The sequence below is a fragment of the Lissotriton helveticus genome, chromosome 3_1 (genome assembly GCF_964261635.1).
Source record: "Lissotriton helveticus chromosome 3_1, aLisHel1.1, whole genome shotgun sequence".
In the NCBI taxonomy this organism is placed as follows: domain Eukaryota; kingdom Metazoa; phylum Chordata; class Amphibia; order Caudata; family Salamandridae; genus Lissotriton; species Lissotriton helveticus.
Genome location: NC_136061.1, coordinates 588,801,251 through 588,824,109, shown reverse-complemented (window position 1 = coordinate 588,824,109; position 22,859 = coordinate 588,801,251). Strand labels below are relative to the sequence as shown.

At 45.3% G+C, this 22,859-nt stretch overlaps 1 protein-coding gene across 1 annotated transcript in view; it reads right to left on the bottom strand.

Annotated features, from left to right (window-relative positions):
• Positions 1-22,859, bottom strand: part of UNC80 (unc-80 subunit of NALCN channel complex) — a 2,761,828-nt gene that overhangs the window by 956,074 nt on the left and 1,782,895 nt on the right. The gene's annotated exons all lie outside the window — the stretch shown is intronic.

The following is a 22,859-nucleotide window of genomic DNA, read 5'->3' as shown; positions in this document are numbered from 1 at the left end:
GTTCCATTTTCCAGAAAATTTCAGCCAATTCCGTCCACAAACGCCAAAGTTATTAGACATAGAATTTTCAAAAATCCCATAGGGAAAAAATCCTAACTATATATACCTACTGGCGACCGCCAGTAGGTAATATATATGTGTGTGTGTGTATATATATATATATGTGTGTGTGTGTGTATATATATATGTGTGTGTGTGTATATATATATATGTGTGTGTATATATATATATGTGTATATATATATATATATATTTATATATATATATATATATAAATGTGTGTGTATATATATATATATAAATCTATATACATATATACACAGACCTATATCTACAGGATATAACGTACAATCACATATAAAACTAAAGTGAAGAGAGAAGCAACTGCAACTCCTAGTAAGATTTGTAAAAATATAATACACATCCTGTATTATTGTTTATAGCAAAGATATATCTAAATATACACAACACAGATACATTATACCGTGTTTATGCCATATAGCCGGGGTAACTTAGCATTAAGATAATGCCAACTGCTCAAAACCATCCTGAAAGGCTGTTACTATCATCAGTCTAAAAGAAAACACAGGAAACTGAAACTTTGCCAACAGCAAACACTTACTATAGGAAAGAAGGATCTGCCTCCATGGTAACCCCCACTTTTTGATGGTGTCAGTATGTTTTCTTGACTAATTTGACTGGCATCCTGGTAATCAGGACCTCAGTCACTGTGCTTCATCCCTAAATTGACCATGGTAATTACTTCCGTGCATCCACAATTGACTACTGGTGTAACATTGTAAGTTCCTAGTATATGGTACTGAAGTGCCCAGGGCATAGGTACCCTAGGGCTCTCCCATGGGCTACAGCATGTTTTATGCCACCCATGAGAGACCACTCAAACAGTGACTACAGGCCTGCCATTGCAGCCTGTGTGACTTTGTGCTGGCATCTCTTACAACAGATATACCTTTCCTTATATCTGAGGTCACAACACTTAAAACCTATAAGTCACCATTAAGACAGGCCTCTCAGGCAGGAAGGAAGGCCCACGGTGCAGAGGATGCATTGATGTTGCTGTACTTGCAGAAAGAGATGATGGAGGCTAGAGCTTCTTGTAGCCTGAAGATCGCTCGAGTGTAGAGTCAACAACCTTGGAAGTGGCAAGTTGACACAGTGCAGAGGGGTTTCGTCCCATCGGTTCTGACGAGGTATACTGGCCTCAAAAGTGCAAAAAGGACAGGTCGGGCCCCTAGGGATTTGCAGTAACTACCACCTGTGTTGCTGAGCTTTTCGAAGTCCATGGGACGTAAGGAGCAGCAGACGGTTCAGCTTTGTTGCGGTACCTGCAGATGCAGGAGAGTGACTCCTTCACTCCAACATTGCTTTGGGTGTCCTTCATACCCACAGGTCTGTTGAAGATCCTGGAATAAGCGCAGACCCAGACAACGAAGAAGATTTGAAGAACAGCAAGACCTGGAGCAGCAGGAGTCTTCCTTGATACAGTCTCGGTTCCAGTCGAAGACCAACAAAGTCCAAGTGTTCAGACGATTGAAGAGTGATATAGTTTCAGGATTGAGTCTTGTCCCACGACGAATCTGAGGACCCACCCACAGGGGAGCTCTTAAATACCCTAAGGAAAGTCTCTCTTATTGAGGGTTGGAATGACTTGAGGTCCTTACCAGAGGAGGGGCTTGATAGAGGGGAGGATACTCCCATGTCCTTTATCCAGTTTCATGCCAGAGTGGGAACCAAGGGTTCCTGAACTTGTTAAAACGGGAGAATGCAAGGAGGATACCAAATGTGCTCTTCAAAGCAGTCTCCTGGCGCTGGCAAGGGCCCCCATCCCAGCCCAATACAGCAAGTCCTGTCTGGGAGGTGGTCACAACTCCCTGTGACAGGAAACTTATTGTTCTACCTTCCCCTGCTCGAGCCTGGCTTAGCAGCAGGAGGGCAGAATTGTGTCTGTGGTCAGCAGCAGCACTAGCTTGCTTGCAGGCTCTGATAGGTTGTTACCGGGAGTACAGGGGGTCCCCTAAGGGGCTGCCTAGTACATCGGTTCATACTTCCATCACTGTAATCAGTGTTGGGATATGATTCCAACATGTTTGATGCCAAAAATAACAGGGTTCGGTGAAGCCACTATATCGTTAGACATCGCGTAATGACTGATGTTCACTATTTGTCTAAAAATGGCAGACCGCACTTACAAAGCCTGGAAAATCGACTCCAGGAATTTTAGGGGTGTCTTGATCATGCAGGGGCACCCTCACAATCATAACCAAGCACATTGCCCTCAGGACTGAAGAGCTTGCCATAGGGGTGACTTATAGGTTTTAAGTGAAGTAACCCCAGACATAAGGAAACTTGTATCTGTCATGAACATCAACATACACAGGCTGCAATGGCACACGGGGACCCACAGTTTAAGTGGACTCCCATGGGTTGCAAAATACATGCTGCAGCCCATGGGAGACGCAGGTATACCTGTGCCCTGGGTACCTTATTACCATATACTAGGGACTTACAAGGGTACACCAGTAGCCAACTGTGGAGGTACACATTTAGGGGAGAAAACACAGTTGCTGGGGTCCTGATTAGTAGGTTCCCAGCAGACTACACCTTCAAAAACTGGGGGTAACCATGAAAGAAGATCCTACTTTCCTACAGTTCTTCTTCGGAATCAGAAAGTGGCAACCACTGCCTAATTTTGAAATCGGAACCCTCTCTATAGCTACCTTGGCTAGGAGAGCTGAAGCTTCCTCTTGAAATAAAGTTAGATGATCCTCCACTAGCCATACTTGAAGTGGTGGAATAAGAGCATGAAAAGAAAGGAAAGGTAGAGAATTGCCTTCCTGAATGATCTTCAAGACCAACTTCAAAGAAATGGATTCTCCTTCCAACTGGAATAGCATGGTTTTGCAGACTTAAATTAGGAGTGCTTGGAGGCTGCAGCTGCTGATGACTGGGTGGCAAGCAACTTCTGTCTTCCATTCCGAGGTCAAATGAGCCCCATTCACGCCCACGTCCTCACACCAACTGGGAAGGCTGAGCAGGACAGTGGCTGGGATACGGTTGGCGTGGCTGAAAGCCTCTTCCGTTGATACAAAAGGGGCAAAAGCTAAACTAGACGCAGGGTTTTACTGAGAGGGCCAAGGATCTGGCCATAGCACAAGAATCCTTGAAGCGCTCCAAGGCCGAGTCCACCTTCTCTCCAAAGAGACAAGATCCGTCAAAGGATAAGTCCATTAGATTAGCCTGGATATCACCCGAGAAGCCAGATGTTCTTAGCCAGGCGTAGAACGTAAACCGCTCTGCCCAGGTGTCAGTCGTGTCAAGACCACACGTAATGGTTAATTTTGTGGTATCCTTCACTGCCTGGGAGGGTACAACCAGGGGATCCTCCGGGACCTGCGGCAGCACTTGCGCGACCATCACCTAAGGGAGTGGGAGAAATGGCCAAATAAGCATGTGGGATTCACTGACAGCAATGCCTGGCTGGTGGAAGAAAGCATCTTTTTCCCAAGTGTGTCCAGCATCTTGGATTCCCTGTCTGGAGGAGCGGAAGGGAACGTGCGATGGGAAGTTGAAGCCTGCACCACCAAGCTCTCAAGGTTGGGGTGTTGGCTGAGTAACCTTGAGTCGCGTGATGGTGGTTTACAATTGTCCTATTCACAGGAGCCCCTGTGCTATCCTTTGAAGACGAGCCTAGGAGGACATTGATTAGTGCTTCAAAGGGCAATAGGGGTTCACAGGGGGAAGCCCCTGGCTGAAGCACTTTGGTCAGAATATTAGTCCTAACCTGCACAGAGGGCAACTCCAGTTCATGGACCTCTGCTGGACCTCTGCTGCCCTCTCTACCACAATGGTATAAAAAGTCCCCTCCTCTTTAGTCACAGTTGGTGGAGAGAGCATGCCAATGTCAGTGGCTGTATCCTGTTCACTGGTTTTCCCATGTTCCTCAAACCAGTCCATCTGTTCTACAGATACATCCTGGTATTCTAAAGGGTCTATAGACCCCTCCCAGTTCTCTCCCATGCCTCAAAATTCTTCAAAATCTCCAGGTGACAACATAGAACCTCTGGATTCTGCTGGTGCAGGAGTTGATATGTCTTAAGAAATAGGGATTAGGCTGGCACCGCTGGTGGGCGCCAGCAGCGCTGATGGCACTGACTTCGGGTCCGACGTGGGTAAGGTCCCGTTGGCACCACCAGCATCATCCCAGCTCAGATCCATGACGCCCCACTGGCGTCGTGGATGGAGCCAACTGCGTTTAACCCCATAGGGCCCCTTCTGACCCCGCTGGGCCCAAAGGCTCACCAGAGGAGTCGGCCCGCTCAAATACACAGAGCATGGCCTCATAAAATTCCTTTATTTGAGCGGGGGTTGCTTCAGCTCCCGGAAATGGGGGGTGGCGTGAAGTAGAACCTTGCTCGGGCTCTGCAGAATCATGCTTAGAGCGTCGGTGATCCTTACCTTGTTCATTGATGGATGACAGTCCAGGTGAACATGAAGTCCGCTTAGACTACTTCTTTTGCTTGTGCCTCTTCCCTGAGTGTCTCGAAGACCTCAAGTGGGAGGATGAGGACTTGGGGCTCCAGGAGCAGTCCCGGGATCTCCTCTTCTTCGATTGGGACTGAGATCTCTGCGGAGTCTCACTGGCCGGTGTCGACGGCTGGGCTGCAAAGAGCTTCATAGCTTGCTCCAGCAAGATTTTTGGAGCAATGGCCTGACAGTCAGAGCACAACTTGGATTCGTGGTCGCGCTCAAGACACCAAAGACAGACGAGGTGGGGGTTGGTTACCGACATTGCGACACACGGTTTAAACCTTGTCTTTCTGGAAGACAGGGAATCCCTCAAGACAGCGAAAAAAAAATTGGGGGCAAAAAGTAAATAAAAGCACAGTCAAAAAGAGACAGAGGGGTAGCTCTTCTCAGGTTCGGCGCATAGCTGGCATGGCAAGAAAAGAACTGACATCCGTGCGCCAGAGCGGCACCATATAGGCGACCACGACATCATAACCGACACTAATGATGTCACGTGGAGCTGGATGGAGCTACCTGACAGTGCGCGCATGGGGTACTGCTCACACAAAAGTTTCCGGATCCAGCCTGATGCCTGGGAAATTCAAAGGTACGGAATCTGCAGCTAGAAGGCTCTATCAGATAAGCCAGTCAAAAAGTGACTGAGGGGTACTTTAAACTGGATCAACCCTATCCGGTGTGGAAAGGAAAGAACTGACCTCATCATGGTAAGGTGGGGGCTATATAGATACCACACACGTCACTTCTGGTGCGGGCGATGCCAAACAGAGCCTAATGACGTTCACCTACCAGCATGCAGGGGTAGTGCTCTAAAAGTTTCCAAATCCAGTCTGACGACTGGGGATAATTCTATGGTAGGGAATCTACAGCTATAAGTCTGTATCGGATTACCTAAACAATAGAGCAGCCTCTCCCATGTGTGGGCACCACTTGCCCTTCAAAGGCGGCTTCCCCTTTGAAGCTCGCCTTTTGGGCCAACACCCCTGTGGCTTCCTGCTAGTTAGCATCTCCTCTTGTGGCAGGCCTCTATTGTTACCTTTCCTGGGAGCAATTCACACGTCTTCCTTGGAGGGCAAACGGCAGTCTTGTGGTCCGCCTCAGCAAATGGACATTGAAAAACTGGGCAACAGAGTGGCAACTTTCAAAAAAAATGCAGGCGGCAACAAGCTACATTAATTTCAACTTGGGAAACAAGTAAACAGAATGCAATGAGTTGTTTGATACCTTGAAGTTTTAACTTTGGTAGTCCTATTCAGAAGCTGAGCTGTGTATAAAAGTGCCCCTTTTCGCATGGTTACCTCCCACTTTTTGCCTGATATCTGATGCCAATCAGGTTCCCAGTGCCTGTGTTCTTTCCCAAAACTATACCTTTGTTTCCACAACTGGCACACCTCTAGCTCACATGTGAGTCCCTTGTAATAGGTGCCAGTGGTAACAAGGGCCTTGTGACAAGAGAGGGTCTCTAAGGGCAGCAGCCTCTATTGGGCCACCCTCAGAGACCCCTCCCCAAACACATACACACTACCAGTACACACTGTGTGTTTTGGTGCAGACAAAAGCGTTGCACACATCTCTATACACCATGCCTACCAACCACTGCCTGTGGCACAGGTAAATCACTCCTCTAGCAGGCCTTACAGCCATAAGGCTGGGTGCACTATGCCACAGGTGAGGGAACAGCTGGATGAGCAATATGCCCCTACACCTTCTGTGCCATTCATAGACATTGTAAGTGCAGTGGAGCCATATTGAGTATAGGGGCTGGGAGTCTGTCATTAGGAACTCCAGAGCTCCAGGATGGTTTTAATGAATACTAAGGAGTTTGATATCAAACTCCTCAGCATAATAAACCCACACTGATGTCAGTGTTGGTTTTATTACAAAATGCACTCAGAGGGCATCTTAGAGATGCCACCTGAAAACCGGCCAACTCCCTTGTGTCCAGGTGAATAGTCTGCAGTAGTCTGCCACACACAGAGATGTTTCTGACCCCCTGAGGTAGGAGTCCTTGTACTCTCATGCTTCACACCTACCATGACGCAGGAACAGCATTCAGGGCGGTGAGCTTCAAGGGCTTCCTGCCCTTTGATATGCTAGCCAGGGCCTCTACAGCTAGTGGAGATGCTCGCCCCCTTTACCAAACCCCACTTATAGTGACAAAGTAGGGGGGAAATTAGTAATCAGGAGAGGTGTGCCCTCTCACTGCCAAGACCTAAAGAGACCTGGACCAAGGTGACTCCCTCCGTAGAAAACCATCCATATTGTATGGAAGAATTCAACACAATTAGGTTAGGGGATGCCCTCTCCCCAAAGGAGGAGACATTTTAAGGGTGTAGTCACCTCAACGGCAGGTGGCTCATTGGCTACCATTTGCCCCCCTTAATTCAGTATTTAGGGGCACCCCTGAACCTTGATCATCAGATTCTATGGACCAAAGAAGAAAATGGAAGAGGACAGCTGACGGACCAGGAACTGAACCATTGCAGACAGAACTCGGCAAGAACCCGCCACCTGTAACAGGTTTGACAACTGGACCTGCTGTCCTTCCGGAAACCCTGCAAGGTCTCCAAGAAACCGCGGAGACCTTTCAGCCTTCACCCAAATCACCAAGAACCTCCTTTGGGCTAGAGGCCCTTGTCCCCGGCGTCCACAGGTACAGGAACAGCAGCAGTTGAGGACTGGCACTTGTGTCGACATGACTCACTGCTGCCAAAGAACCACAAGACTGCAGTTGTATAGGACTGGCACTTCTGGCAACGTGACTCTGCCCTGACAGAAGAAAGCACAGCAGATGAATGGCTTCCACATGCTAGAGAGATCCTCTCGGACCAATGACCCAAGCTGTTCACAGCTCCATTCTCAAGAGCCTGCAAGTGTCCCTGCCGGCCCCCTCCTTCACCGCCAGTGCGACTGCTGCCTCTCTGTGACAGTCCAATGATGGCAGAACTTCTCCATCCCCTGTGCATCTTCATCTCCAAGACCGCAAACGCGACTGCTGGGTTAGCGCTGCCTCCATTTGATCTACAACAACTTGCTGAAGACAGCCGCGGCGGTAATGAAGTTGGCGGTCTGCTGAATCCTATCCATCTTCACTGCTCTCTGCAGACTGCACGAGTACATATCATTGCTGGTATCGACCGCGGTGGCATAGATACTGAATCCTGCACCTCTTCAGATGTCCCCTGTTTCCAGTAACTAACATTGGGCTCAGTGACCTCTGCACCTGGCCACCCCAGTGCCCATGGTGGTGCAGTCTCTACCTTAAACTGAATCTTGCCCAGTGTTGGTCTAAACCTCCGAAGACTGGAAGAGTCAGTTGTGTACTTACCTATTAATGCAGCATAAACTGTTTTCCTACAATAGGATTACTTTGCATCTCATCCTATCGCATTCTAAAGTCTCTCTATTTCTATTGCAAAGTCCTACTGTTCTGATTAACATAACCAAAGTATTTCTATCACTGTAAAGCATTGATTAATGCCTTGCAAAACAATTTCTACTGCATTTGAAAAGCAGTTCAACTTTTAAAAACTGTTACTTACCTGCAACTGAGTTCCACTTGGTTATAAAATAAAATAGCAAATTAATTTAGTTTGATATGAAACAATTGGCCGTGATTCAGTCTTTGAGTGTGTGCAATCATTTGTTGCCTGAGTGTGTACAATAAATGTTTAACACAGCCCTCAGAAAAGCCTAACTGCTCGACCAAACTACCACAAATACAGACTTTAGTGTTATCTACGCAAGCCTCTGCAAGGCTCTGGGGATCCACTAAAGTCTGTGCACACTATACCTTCCTGTGGTATAGTATATACAGTAAGCATGGGTGGATTTTGCGAATTGGCAATCCGCGAAATTGCGTATTTACGGATTCGCAATCCGCAACATCCGCGAACTCTCGCGAATTTTGCGGATTCCTTTTTTTTTGTGTTCGCAAGTGTTTCTGCCATTTCGCAAGGGTTTTTTACCAGTTCGCAAACGCGAACTTTCTTGTCGGGTAGCAACGGTCGCGAACATGTTGTTTCTACGTCTGGTTCATCACAGCACCCTCTGTTTCACCACTGCCACCCTCTGTTTCACCACTGCCACCCTCTGGCTCACCCATGCCACCCTCTGGCTCACCCATGCCACCCTCTAGTTCATCACTGTAGATTATGGGGGAAAAGCACACTTGCCCTGCCTCAACTGACATGAATAAATTAGGGGCTGATTAATGTGTCACTGAATTTGAACTTCCAGGCTGGCACCTGCTTCCTTATCTGTAATTGCTTTCTGTTGCAGTGTAATTTTTTTAACAGGACCTTTGTTGTATACTTGTAGCTATTCTCTGAGCCTGCTGTGAGGGTCAGAGCAGGGTCATAGAATAGTTGCAAGTAGGCAACTGAACTCTGAAGGGGCCCCTCAGGAAGCACTACAGGGAATGGTTACTAATGATAAGATTGAACTTTTGCACCTGCTGAGTGCTTTCAGTTTTGCAAAAATCCAAATATCCAGCAGCATCCACAAAAAGTAATCCTTCCAGGCACTACAGGGAATGGTTACTAATGATAAGATTGAACTTTTGCACCTGCTGAGTGCTTTCAGTTTTGCAAAAATCCAAATATCCAGCAGCATCCACAAAAAGTAATCCTTCCAGGTCAAGATCCAAATCAAAGTGACCAGCACATGAAGAAAGCACTGGGAGGAGCCTGCTGGACAGGAACAGGAAGTTGGAGACTGTGGGGCACTTCCTTCCTGCAGCAATCTTGTCTTCTTTAGTTTGGTAGCTTTTCTGAGAACTTCTGCACTGTTTCCCACTGTGCCTGGTAATATCACCTACGGAAACCTATACCTGACCTTGATGACCTCACCAACTATTCCAACATCGATTCCAGTGTTGGAAGTATTATCCCATGTAACTGGGGAACCTTGTCTTCCGTGTCTGTGCTTCTGCCAAATTCTTGGGCATAAAGGACACCTGAAGAAATCTCCCTTAAAGGAGTCACTCCCCTGCATCAGCATGCACCACAACAAAGCTGACAGTCTGCTGCTCCTGTCGTCCTACGGACGTCTGAGGCTCAGCAACACTGGTGATGGTTCTGTAACTCCCTCGAGGCCTAACCTGTCCTCTCAGCAACTTTGAGGTCACTATCCCTAGTCAGAAACGTAGGTCCAAATCCCTGTGAATTGCGTTGACTTGCAGTTGCTAAGGCGTGTTGGCGCTGCACTCCAGAGATCTTCGGGCTACAAGAAGCTTCAGCCTCCAGCATCTTTTCCCTTCATGATCAGGATCCTCACCCCATCTTCTGCACCTGGGCTATCTTCTTTGGTGAGCTGCTCAAAGTCCTTTTGCGACTCCTGTGCCTATGGTCTTTGGATCCTCCTGATGGTCTTCTACTGCTTCAGTGGTTTACCCTGCTTGCTTGGGGCCTGCTCTGAGTCCCAACCTTGCTCCTTTCTCATTATCCATGTCAGTTGCGGCTACAAAGAACAGCAACTACCTAGTCACTGCTATCGATGTAGGACAGCTCATGCATGGCTTCTGGTCTTCCTCAGCATTGCCTGGTCCTCATAGCTACAGCGCCAAGTTCACCAGCGACGACTCTCCTGAACCCTCCAACATCGGTGGGCATTATGTCTTCGGGCCTCCTGGACACTTCTGTGTGGCACATACTCTGTCCCTTTTGCTTGCAGGTTGTCCACTTCCAGAATCCACCCTTGGATTCCACCAGACATCATCACTGTCTTCTCCAGAGGTATTTTCTTCTAAGTCTAACTTTGTTGTCGACAGAGATTTCTGATATCTCTTCACCCCTATGCACCTGGCTTCCCAGGTGTAGGGAACCTGGTTCCTGCAGGACCCACAAGTGGGGTGGCTCCCCAACCTTCCGTCCTCCGAGGAAATTCTTTGGGGTTCTCTGGGAAGGGTCCTTCTTCTGCAAAACTGCAACCAAGACTTCACTGGTCCTGCTGCTGTTTTCCCACTCTGCAAACAGCCTCCGCTGGGTTCCTGGGTACTTACCTTGAGTGGTTCCATGTGTCCCCAGCCCTATGAGTCTTCTGGTCCAAGTCTCATTCTCACTTGCAGTTTGCATTCCATTGCCTTAGTAAATTGTTTGGTCTCCCCCCGGAGACTACTATATTTTGTGCCACTTACCTGATTGCATTTGAAGTTTTCTTGTGTATTGTGTTGAAATCTCCGGGTAGGAAATATACCTATGTGTTAGTGAGTGTTCTGTAATAAATAGAAGTATTTTTATATATACACTGTGTGGTTATCTTTCATTTAACCTACACTACATTATTAACCTGGTAAAACAAGCTGCTTAACACTCCTTCAATATAAGTCTGAAGGCAGCTCGCCGCAGCTAGTACTTTGAGAGCTTTCAAAAGTTTATCAAAGACCACTAAAATCACCGTAAGGGTTGCCTGGATTAGCGCAAAGTGCCTCATTTAAATAAGTGAGCACCGTATACTAAGCCAGCTTCCTACATGGTGGAACCACAGACAATGCCTTGCCTATGTTATGGTGATGAAAAATGCATTCTTGATGGTAAGAAGTCAAAGAAAGCAAATGTGCACAGAGGCGTAGCTAGAGCCCGTGGCGCCCGGGGCCATCCCATAGACTGCCGCCCATGGCATCTGCAGCCCCATGCCGTGCGAGGCCAAGGCTCGACTTGACTTTGGAATCTCACCCCACTGTCGAACCTCGGGCATAAATATTTCTCACATGTATCACCGGAATGCCAGCTCCACACCGGTCCACCAACCAGTGTAAGCAAGTGCCAACCATCTGAACTTGCAGCCGCAGAGGGCCGCGCACAGCACCCTCGGGCCACTTGCCCAACCATTCCGGTGTGATTCTTCCCAAAACCTCAAAACATATCCGTCAGTCTGCCTGACTGTGATCAGCACACGCGTCCCACAGGCTCTCCCGAGGCCCGCCCAGTAACCATGCTCAAGTCTCCATAGCCACATTCTTTCTCGGATGCATTTAATTTGATTTACAGCCCAACTCATAGCAGAGTACGGTGTCAGAGCACTTTACATCACACACACTACACAGAGACAATCATTTATACATGTGTAAATCACTGTATAGGAAATGTTACATAAGATAAAGGACTACAAGATGTAGAAGCCATATGAAAAAGTAAGTGAATACCGCTGCACTCCGAATGTATATAAAGTACTGAAGGTTAAACCAATTGTCAAGTCTTATAGGTACTTCAGGTGTTCACCTCCTGGATCCCGAGGTGCTATGAACAAATAATACAGAAAATCTTACAGCGAGTAAGAATAACCTGGAGTACTCTTTGAGCAAGTTGATGCTGTATGTTGTTAAACACAATTAATCCAAAATGAATCCAAAATGAATTGTAGATTTTACTCCATAAAGTTCATGATTGTTTCAATAGTTTATTTGTTAATCATCATATTCTATTCATATGACTGGATGATCACAACGTATGTTCCATAATTAGTTCTCCGTAAACAGTGTGTTAATGGTCCACATTATTTAGAATCCCCAATGCATTTCGCACAAAAGTGCGCTTCCTCAGGGGGTCTGTAAGTAAATAGAAATGACACAAATGGGTACACTAGCAAGTATCCAGGAGCAAGGCAATACATGTGTGCACGAACCTATTCAGAAGGTGAATGAGGGTTGGAGTCTAAAAAGTAAATACAACAAGGTCGCCCACGTGCACATATAGATTAAAAGGTGAAATAAGGAAAGCCGAAGGGAATAGGCATCTATCGGGAGGTTCGGATTAACGCTGAATAGAGTGAACGTAAACCGGAAGTCATCAATGAAAAAAACGCGAAATACGAGAGAAAACCCAAGTGTTTTAAAAAAATGGTGAACAAAATAGAAAAAGTACCAATAACGTCCCAAAGTTATGCCAAAGAGGCGTAGAATATCCGAAGCGATAGAAGCGGCTGTGTCTTACCGATGTGATGAGAAAAAAGGAAAGTCAGCGTCTGGTGACCGAGTGTAGGCGAGAACCAGGCTCCGTGACCAGCAGGAACCCGGAAGACGCCACGCATGCGCATACGTGTGTTAAAGTATGCTTTCTTAGAGTAAACATGAAAAAAAGACGTACTGAGCACCCGTGATTTTGAACAAAGAATCGTGAAGTCAGAGACACAGATCTCATACATCGACAAAAGGTGAAAGTGAAAAATAGACAGTGTATAAAAGAGAGAATGAAAATAAGGAGATAATGAAGTAATATCCCGCAATGCAAGATGCATAATGTAAAAAGGTGACAAGGACGGGGTAAACTAAAAACAGCATAGAGGAAAAAAAATAATAAATAAACAGTAGGCTATATTTTCTAAGCCCTCAGGTTAAACAAATATGTAATACAGGATGATCATAAATCACAACAAGATCACAGCTAAATCGAGAGATATCTATGTACAATGAAACTGGTCTCAAATGTCACAAAAATCGTAATTGAATCATAAATGGCAACTAAATTCAAGACGTTCATTGAGTCCTTTAGGCTGAACCGCCTGTAATCGATATATCCAGTACAACTCCCGCTGTAGTAAATGTTTATTATTGTCCATGTGTGGTTGTTTATCAACTGTTTCCAAAATCAGGAATCGTATCTGGCTGGGGTTGTGCGAATGTTGGATATAGTGTGCAGCAATATTGGATTTTAGGTTTTTTATGCGGATATTACTCCGATGTTCGTTTAGCCTGATTTTGATTTTGCGTTCGGTTTTACCCACATATGGGAGACCACATGGGCATTTTATCATGTATACCACATTGTTGGTATCGCATGTTACATTGACAAGAAGGTTGATGGTAGTACCTTGAGTAGGGTGAGTCATAGTAGATCCAAGAATTATACTGTTGCAATGGCTGCAATTGTGGCATGGAATGGTTCCTTTAAAATGGTATGACTGGTGATAGTAGGTTGCTTGATCAACTGTTGTATAGTCTTAGTACGTTTGTACGCAAATATGGGGGGCTTTCGAAAACTTTGGTTGTAGTCAGTTTCTGATTGTAGTAGTGGCCAGTGCTTGCGAATAACCTCTTTGATTTGTCGTGATTGGGTAGAGTATTTAGATACAAATACAGGTCGAGTATCTTGTTGTTGGACTTTCAATTTAGGTTTAAGTAGTTCAGTTCGGTTCTTGAGATTGACTCTATTTTCAGCGATGGTTGTGATGTTTTTGGGGTATCCACGTTGGTGAAATCTTTTAACAATTTTTGAGCTGTTGGTTCTGTATAAATCCTCTGTGGAAGCAATACGTTTGGCTCTCAATAGCTGAGAGTACGGTAGATGCTGTTTGAGACTGGGTTGATGGAAACTTTTGTGATGTAAATAGTTGTTGCGATCTGTAACTTTGGTGTAAATGGAAGTTGTGAATTGATTATCACACAATTTAACAAGTACATCCAGGAAAGGAATTTCAGTCTTGTTTAGGGTGTGAGTAGATTGAATCCGTTCGTTAACAGTGTTGAGGTGATTGATTGCAACGAGAAATTGGGTCTCCGTGCCTTGCCAAACAAGGAAGATGTCGTCGATGTATCTATAGTATGCACACATGTGAGGTTGCCAAAGTACATTGTGAAGTATGTATTGTTGTTCAAATGCATACATAAAAAGATTCGCATATGCTGGAGCAGCACAGTTGCCCATTGCTACTCCAGACAGTTGCAGGTAGTATTGATTGTCAGGAGTTTTAAAGTAGCTGTGGTGTAAGATGAATTGCATCAATTCCATTATAAACACCTGGAGATCCAGTGGCTTGTCGGTTTGTACTAGAGCAGTTTCCAATGCTTCTAATCCCAGGTTGTGCGGGATTGAGGTGTACAAGGCGTTAACATCAATCGTACATAAGAAAATAGGTTGGTCATTAGGAATCACAATTTGTTGCAATTTGTTTAAAAAATCCGTAGTGTCTTGGATAAATGTAGTCATGCCTTTGACGCTGGCTTGTAAATGTTTATCGATGTACGTTCCCGTGGGAGCGTGTATAGAATTGGTGGTGCTTACAATTGGTCTGAATGGTGGTTGTCTTAAGTTCTTATGGATTTTGGGTACTAAGTAGATATATGGTACCTGAGGGTAATCTTTGATAAGATATCTTTTGTCTCTGTCAGTGATGGTGTTGGAAGATACAGCTTTGTTGATGATCTTTGTAAGTGTCTCTTTGAAAGCAAACGTGGGGTCTGAACTCAACAGCATGTATAAGTCTGGATTGTGAAGATGTTCATACAGACCTTGTTGGTAATAGGTGGAATCCAGAACAACAATGGCACCGCCCTTGTCGGCTTTACATATGGTCAATGTCTGATTGTTAGCGAGTTGTTTAATAGCTTGTCTCTCTTGAATCATAAGGTTACTTCGGTTGTTTTTTTGATTGTCAAACAAAGAGTGCAAATCCTGTTGCACCGCTTTTTCAAATACATCCAGAACGTTATGACTGGTGGGAGCCATAAAGTTACTGGGAGGACGTAAACCCATAAGAGTATCTTTGTCTTGAGTGTTGGAAGGTACACAAATGTTATCAAAAAAATGTCTTAATCGGAGTGTTCTCATAAACTTATAGAATGAAATGGAGATATCCAATTCATTGGTTTGATATGTGAGAACGAAGTTCATGCCTTTTTGTAAAACTTGTTCTTGTGCTTGATTTAGAGGACTTTGCGAGATGTTAACTACTAAATTCTGTGACTTCTGGTCGATTTCGCTGGTGGGAGTAAGTTGTCTCTGGTGTTTGGACCTCCTCGATCGTCGATTGGTTCGGGACCAACATCTAAAAAAGAATCCGCAGTAGCAGTAGTAGTTGATTCTGTGGTAGTTTTGGAAGTGGTTGGTTGTTCAGGTCTTGTATTCTCAGTTGAAGGTTGTTGTCGTGGTCTGCCTCGTGGAGGCATCCTACGTGTGGAATCCTCTGAAGATGATGTCTCAACGTCTGTAGATCTATTGGGTTGATTACGGTTTTGTCTTCTGGCCGCATATATCTCGGCCCAATTGTACACCTCCCCTAACTTGTAGTCAACCGTATCACGTTTGAACTTTCTCAGTTTTCTTTCGTTAATTTCTTTAATATATGTATCTAATTTGCTGTTGATATCCTCTAGGGTAGTAGTAAACTCCTCTGGGGTAATTTTCTGACTTAGTTCATGTTTAAGTTGTTTAACCTCATTTTCGAGTTCCTCTAAAAGCTTAGAAAGTTCTTCAACAATCAGAAGAATAAGGTCAAGTGAACATTTGTTAAGTATACCATACCATTTCTCCGTGAAACGGGGGTTGTTTTTGCACAATGTTGACTTAAGAGGGATTCGCAAACCTCTGGGAATGCGTTGAACACGGTGGTATCTGATGAGTGTCGAAGCATGAAGCCGTTGATTAATCTCTCGTTTAGCTGTGAATAATAGTTGGCGCATACCAACAATGTGGTATACATGATAAAATGCCCATGTGGTCTCCCATATGTGGGTAAAACCGAACGCAAAATCAAAATCAGGCTAAACGAACATCGGAGTAATATCCGCACAAAAAAACTAAAATCCAATATTGCTGCACACTATATCCAACATTCGCACAACCCCAGCCAGATACGATTCCTGATTTTGGAAACAGTTGATAAACAACCACACATGGACAATAATAAACATTTACTACAGCGGGAGTTGTACTGGATATATCGATTACAGGCGGTTCAGCCTAAAGGACTCAATGAACGTCTTGAATTTAGTTGCCATTTATGATTCAATTACGATTTTTGTGACATTTGAGACCAGTTTCATTGTACATAGATATCTCTCGATTTAGCTGTGATCTTGTTGTGATTTATGATCATCCTGTATTACATATTTGTTTAACCTGAGGGCTTAGAAAATATAGCCTACTGTTTATTTATTATTTTTTTTCCTCTATGCTGTTTTTAGTTTACCCCGTCCTTGTCACCTTTTTACATTATGCATCTTGCATTGCGGGATATTACTTCATTATCTCCTTATTTTCATTCTCTCTTTTATACACTGTCTATTTTTCACTTTCACCTTTTGTCGATGTATGAGATCTGTGTCTCTGACTTCACGATTCTTTGTTCAAAATCACGGGTGCTCAGTACGTCTTTTTTTCATGTTTACTCTAAGAAAGCATACTTTAACACACGTATGCGCATGCGTGGCGTCTTCCGGGTTCCTGCTGGTCACGGAGCCTGGTTCTCGCCTACACTCGGTCACCAGACGCTGACTTTCCTTTTTTCTCATCACAACGGTAAGACACAGCCGCTTCTATCGCTTCGGATATTCTACGCCTCTTTGGCATAACTTTGGGACGTTATTGGTACTTTTTCTATTTTGTTCACCATTTTTTTAAAACACTTGGGTTTTCTCTCGTATTTCGCGTTTTTTTCATTGATGACTTCCGGTTTACGTTCACTCTATTCAGCGTTAATCCGAACCTCCCGATAGATGCCTATTCCCTTCGGCTTTCCTTATTTCACCTTTTAATCTATATGTGCACGTGGGCGACCTTGTTGTATTTACTTTTTAGACTCCAACCCTCATTCACCTTCTGAATAGGTTCGTGCACACATGTATTGCCTTGCTCCTGGATACTTGCTAGTGTACCCATTTGTGTCATTTCTATTTACTTACAGACCCCCTGAGGAAGCGCACTTTTGTGCGAAATGCATTTGGGATTCTAAATAATGTGGACCATTAACACACTGTTTACGGAGAACTAATTATGGAACATACGTTGTGATCATCCAGTCATATGAATAGAATATGATGATTAACAAATAAACTATTGAAACAATCATGAACTTTATGGAGTAAAATCTACAATTCATTTTGGATTCATTTTGGATTAATTGTGTTTAACAACATACAGCATCAACTTGCTCAAAGAGTACTCCAGGTTATTCTTACTCGCTGTAAGATTTTCTGTATTATTTGAAGCCATATGAAAACCATACTAGTAGGCAGTATAGTTTAAGAGCTCACTGTTCTATGTTGATTTTAACTTATAAACTGCAAGTAACAAAAAGATCTCGCTGACAAAAGCAGTAACCTACTAACCTAGTTAACATTATGTGCACTTTGTGATCTGCATGGTACACGTTCTTTGCAGCAGGCACATTAACCCTCTGTGCTACTTTTCCAGGAGTCAACCCTTCCACTAGACACAACTCCGATCTCTCTCTCCAGGAAGAACATTAATCACTGAAGTTATCATGACATTTTAATTGTTGCTAAAAATAGCTGGAGGCCAGGAAGGAGGCAGCAAGTAACCATAATATACTTGCAAACACTACGCACCCATCGGAAATAGGTACCCAGTGCGGTCACACCGTTCGCACTGCCCTAACCTGCTCAAGGTTCATGTGACCTCAGTGACAGAGAGTCACGGTGACAGGATCACTGTTGCTCTAGGGTGTGCTGCTTCGTAGGCCTGCCCGCAAGACTGGAGATGAACTTTAGTATGGATTGTGGTGGACAGGCCTTCACCGTTAACCCACAATTGACACCACTAGGGTAAACCTGCTTGTGCTAAGACATCACGCCTTCTAAGGTTAGTGGGGCCTTCTAAGGTCTAGCATGGGAATGTGCTCCCTCAGGAGAGTGGTCTGGGGGAATGGTGACGAAGGCTGAACCCAGTTCCCCAGTTCCAAATTCGACAGTTCTGGCCATAGTTCGCCATCCTCTCCCCCACTGAACACCATACTGCCCCACTGACAGAAACTCGCATTGCCTTCAGCTACAACCTCATGTATTTTGTTTGCTCACAAATGTCACTATTACCTTATGTAACGTAATGTATGCTTTTGTAATCTGTTCTTTTGTAATGTTTCTCATTATGTTTCATTTCTGTTCCTTTTGTGAAGCGCTCTGTCACCTTCGGGTAAAGTCAGCGCTATATAAAAATGCATAAATAAATAAATAAACCTAATTGTACCCATTATAAACACTTGGATGTGGCTCAATTCAAATTATGCACTTGATAAGAGTAATTTGCTGCCTAAAAAAAAAAAGTCAAAGCAAACACTCCTAGGGAATGCAAGATTAAGTAAAGCATGTGAAATGTAAGCAGAAACAACATGGTTACCTTAACGATCTCTCACTCACTATTCAGAAATCAGCGAGTGGTTTTACCTGAAAAGTTAAGGACATGACTACAGGGCCGTGAAAGGAACCGTTTCAATGTCCATTGCTTATAGCCTTACAAAACGTAAGTAGTATGGTTTAAAAAGACCACCTCCATAAACACAGAGCCATGGTACACATTTTGTTTTCCAAGCCACCCATCAAACAGGTATTGCAATACATCCAGGAATGGTGCACTTCCCCACCTGGGGACAACAATGCTGTTCAAAGAAAGACGAGAAAACAAAAGTAGCGCTTCACTGCAAAGTCTGTAAAGTGAGGCTGATGTGTTTGGATGTAAATGAAACTAAAATCTGGCCACTTTTCAACCACTCTGTCTTACTTTTTTTAGTTATGTATTTATTTCGGATGTATGACATTACAACGCATGCTTTTACCACGCATACCTTTACAACGCGGTTTTTACAACGCATGCCATTACAATGCATATTTAAAACCTTTTATTTCTCTCCATCCCGAGGCTGCACTTTGGAATAGAAAAATGTCAGAAAAAGGGCATTTCCCGCAAGAGTGTTTTTGTTGTTTGGATCCATTTCACAGGGAAGCAACTAAATGAAAGAAGGAAAGCGAGGTTGTGAACCGTTTCTTCAAGTCACGGTTTTTAGTAAGTGAGGAGCAAGACAGAAAGAGAGAGAATCAGAGGCGTAGCAAGACTGACAGTAGTGTCAGTGAGCGTCCCGGTTCCCAAATAAACTACAAAAGTCCCCCCCCCCCCAAAAATAGTGACGCCTGGGGTGGACCGCCCCCCCTAGCTATGCCACTGAATGTGCATGGGTTTGAAGGGAGAAGGCTGAAAGGTAACCTTTAACTGTTGTCAAAGCAAGACCTTGCTGGACCAATTACAAACCAAACAGGAAAGTATTTGATAACTGTGCTTTCAGGCATTGTATGTTTTGGGAAGAGCACCAGACAACAAACTTATCCAGCATGCTAAATTAATTGATGAGATTGATGGAGGTCTTGCTGCCAATATGACACCAACTACTTCAGGAGGAACACTGAAAGCCATCAAATTGGCACTGCTCAATCTCCAAGCATGGAGGTGTTGGTTGTGCAGGCTTGGGTGGAGGATTTGTCCTTGCTGACGCGGCAGGAGGGTCCTCTGCTCACAGCAAAAGTTTTGGGTACCACGCGCTCCTTGCCCGGTCTGAAGCCCTAAGGATGACTTGGGCCCGGTCTCTCCTGATCTTTTTCAGCACTCTAGGCAGCAGAAGGAGAGGCAGAAATGAATACAGAAGTTCCTAGCCCTAGTGAAGGCTGGAGAAGTCTCCTAAAGATGACAGCCTTCAGAAATCCAGGATGCAAACGCTTTGACACTGCATGTAGGAAAGTGCCTCTTTTGGACATGGTTAGCCCACACTTTTTGCCTGGAAAATTATGTAACTTCGAGTGGAAGTGGACAAGGTCCCTGCTAACCAGGTACCCTGTGCCAGAGCTCTTTTGCTAAACTGTACCTTTTGTGTACAACTTCAGTGGCCCTTGGAAGTCCCTAGTAAATGGTACCCCTGGTACCTAGGGCAATGACACTGAAGAGGGACCCCAAGTATAGCAGTTCGAATTTTACCAACTTACGGTCCCCTCACCAAGGCCATGCGTACTGCCATTGCAGACTGCGTGCCTTGGTACAGACAAAACCAAAGGGTCGACATGGCTCACTTCCCTGTGTGCCATGTCCACAGACACTGCATGGGATATAGGTAAGAGACCCCTATAGCAGGCCTTAAAGTCCTACGGCAGTGTGCACTATAGCTCCTGTGAGGACATATCTGCATGATTAGATATGCCCCTTCAATATCCATGTCAATCATTGGATACTGTAAGTGAACAGGGAAGCCATAGGGAGTACATAGGCTGGAGACTCGTCATTATGAGTTCCCTAGCTCCATGATGGCTCACTGTGTTATGGGATGTTTGGTATCAAAGATATTGTCTGAATAATCCTGCACTGATTTCAGTGCTGGATTTATTAACAACTGCACATAGAGGACCCCTTAGAGGGGTCTCCTGAAAGCTACCAATCCTTTATGCAGTCACTGACTGGACTAAGCCAGCCTGTCACCACCAGACAGAGTTCTGACCACATGGAGTGAGCGCCTGTGTGCTCAGAGGTCGAGAACAATGCCTGTCCCGGGTGGAGGTGTTCACACCCCTCCCCCCCAGTCAGGAAGAGATATCTGTGGCAAAGGCCTTCCCACCTTTCAAACGCGACCAAAGCCTCTCTTGTAAAGACAGGAGGGGGGGCCGAGCAGGCCCCCACCCTCTTGTCCTCAATCCTTTTAGCAGGAAGACCGACATGAAAAGGAAAAGTAGGAGGTGTGCCACCTCTGCCAACCCCCACCCCTCAGGTGCTGGAGGCGAGGTGAAGCACATTTTTCAGTGCCCACCATCTTGAAGATGGTGGGACTTCTCCAATCAGGGCTACGGTTATGTCCATTTCCCGCAGGAGGTGGGCATGATAGAGGGTTAAGACACCCCATGTAAGGCTCCTATTGGCCATTACCTGTAAACTGCACTAAATTTTGTATTTAGATGGCAACCTCAGACCATGAACTAGAGAATCCACAGACACAAAAAGAAGACGAATGAAGAAACGCTGTTGGGCCGAGAACTGCAGACCTCGTGGTCCTGCCGCCACAGAGCTCGACAATCGCCATCCTCCAGCTTGTCTCATTGGTGTGTGGCCTCCACAAACCCCAGAGGATCATCAGCACTTCGCTAATTGCCACTAAATTCCCCTAGAGATAGAGGAGCTAACTACCTGCAGCCTCAGGCACCAAAAACAGTGAATTCCGGTCCAGCGCCGTCCAGCAACCCAGCCAGACTGACGTCTCCGAGTGCCAGCCAAAGGTACATTTGCACTGGAAGTTCATCCAGGCCTCTGCACCAAGCCTTGAGGCCACAGGACCCACCAGAGCTGAAAGGCACGAATACCCTGGGTTCCAGGCCCATAGCTGCAAAAACCTATGAAACCGAGTCCAACTAGATTCCAACTTTTCAGTGAGCCAGCACTCCACAAGTGACATCAAAACTCCAGAGATCCACCTCAGTAGTGGCCCAGCAGTTCCAGAATCGTTGCTCCACGGTGCCATCCCCTGACCATGGGGTGTATCTTTGAGCTCCCTTGCCCAGCTGCACATCTTCCCTACACCCGGCCCGCCCGCCTGGGGTATCTTCGAACCAGCTGTGCTCCCGCGGCCGCAGAGCTCTTGCAACTTGTACTCTTTCTTGCGAGCCCTTGGACTTGCACACAAGTCCCTTATTGCTTGACTTTTGCAGGTGGACCCTTGTCTTCGTAGTGCGGCAACTATAAAGTCCCCTTGCTCCTGGTGAAATCCAGGATGCTTCAGAGAACTTGGCCTTGTAACTCTGCACCTTGGCACTCGAACCTTCTGATTCCCAAAAGGTGAATCACAAAAGTAACTGTATTGCATTGATTTTCCGATTGCCTTTTTCCTTCTATAGGGAATCTATTGTGCGTAATTGTGCATAACTGTGAATCTTGCATTTACTGTGATTTTCTATATTGCAAAAAGTATTTACCTTGGTCTAAATATTTATATAAAAAGAAGTACTATTTTTCTAATTCGGTCTCAACTTCCTTCTTTTAGTGTGTGTATCATTTATTGCCTCTGTGAGTACAACACATGCTTAGCACTACCGACTGATAAGTCTAACTGCTCGCCCACACTACCACAAAAACATAGTATTATCTATTTTTTCCTCTGTAAACCAGTAAGGGTCTCCTCAACCTCTATGCACAGAGTACCCCATGGTGGTGCACTATATAGAGGGGTGGGTTTCCTACATTGTGCATTCTCTGTGGTGCAAATAGATCAAACCATGGTTTTTCCCATTAGTGGAAAATGCCACATGCCACCTAACTGCTATTCATGATCCACTATGCAATGGCAGCTGCTTTTGACCACCCTGGAGTTTAAAATCCTGCCAGGCTCTTGTCAGGTTTTGGGCATCAGTTCTGGAGTCGGAGAATGTCCGGGAACATAGTAGAGAGGCATAGTTGTGTGAGGGATGAATCTGCCAGTGGCAATGGACTGGAAGTCTCCTTGGATATGTGAGGTCCAAAGGAGGTCCAGAGAGGTCCACTGGGGTGCCGAAGAGTCACAGCATGGCTTCCTTGAAGGCCTGGATCTGCTGCGGTGTCACTAATGTTCCTGGAAAAAATGGG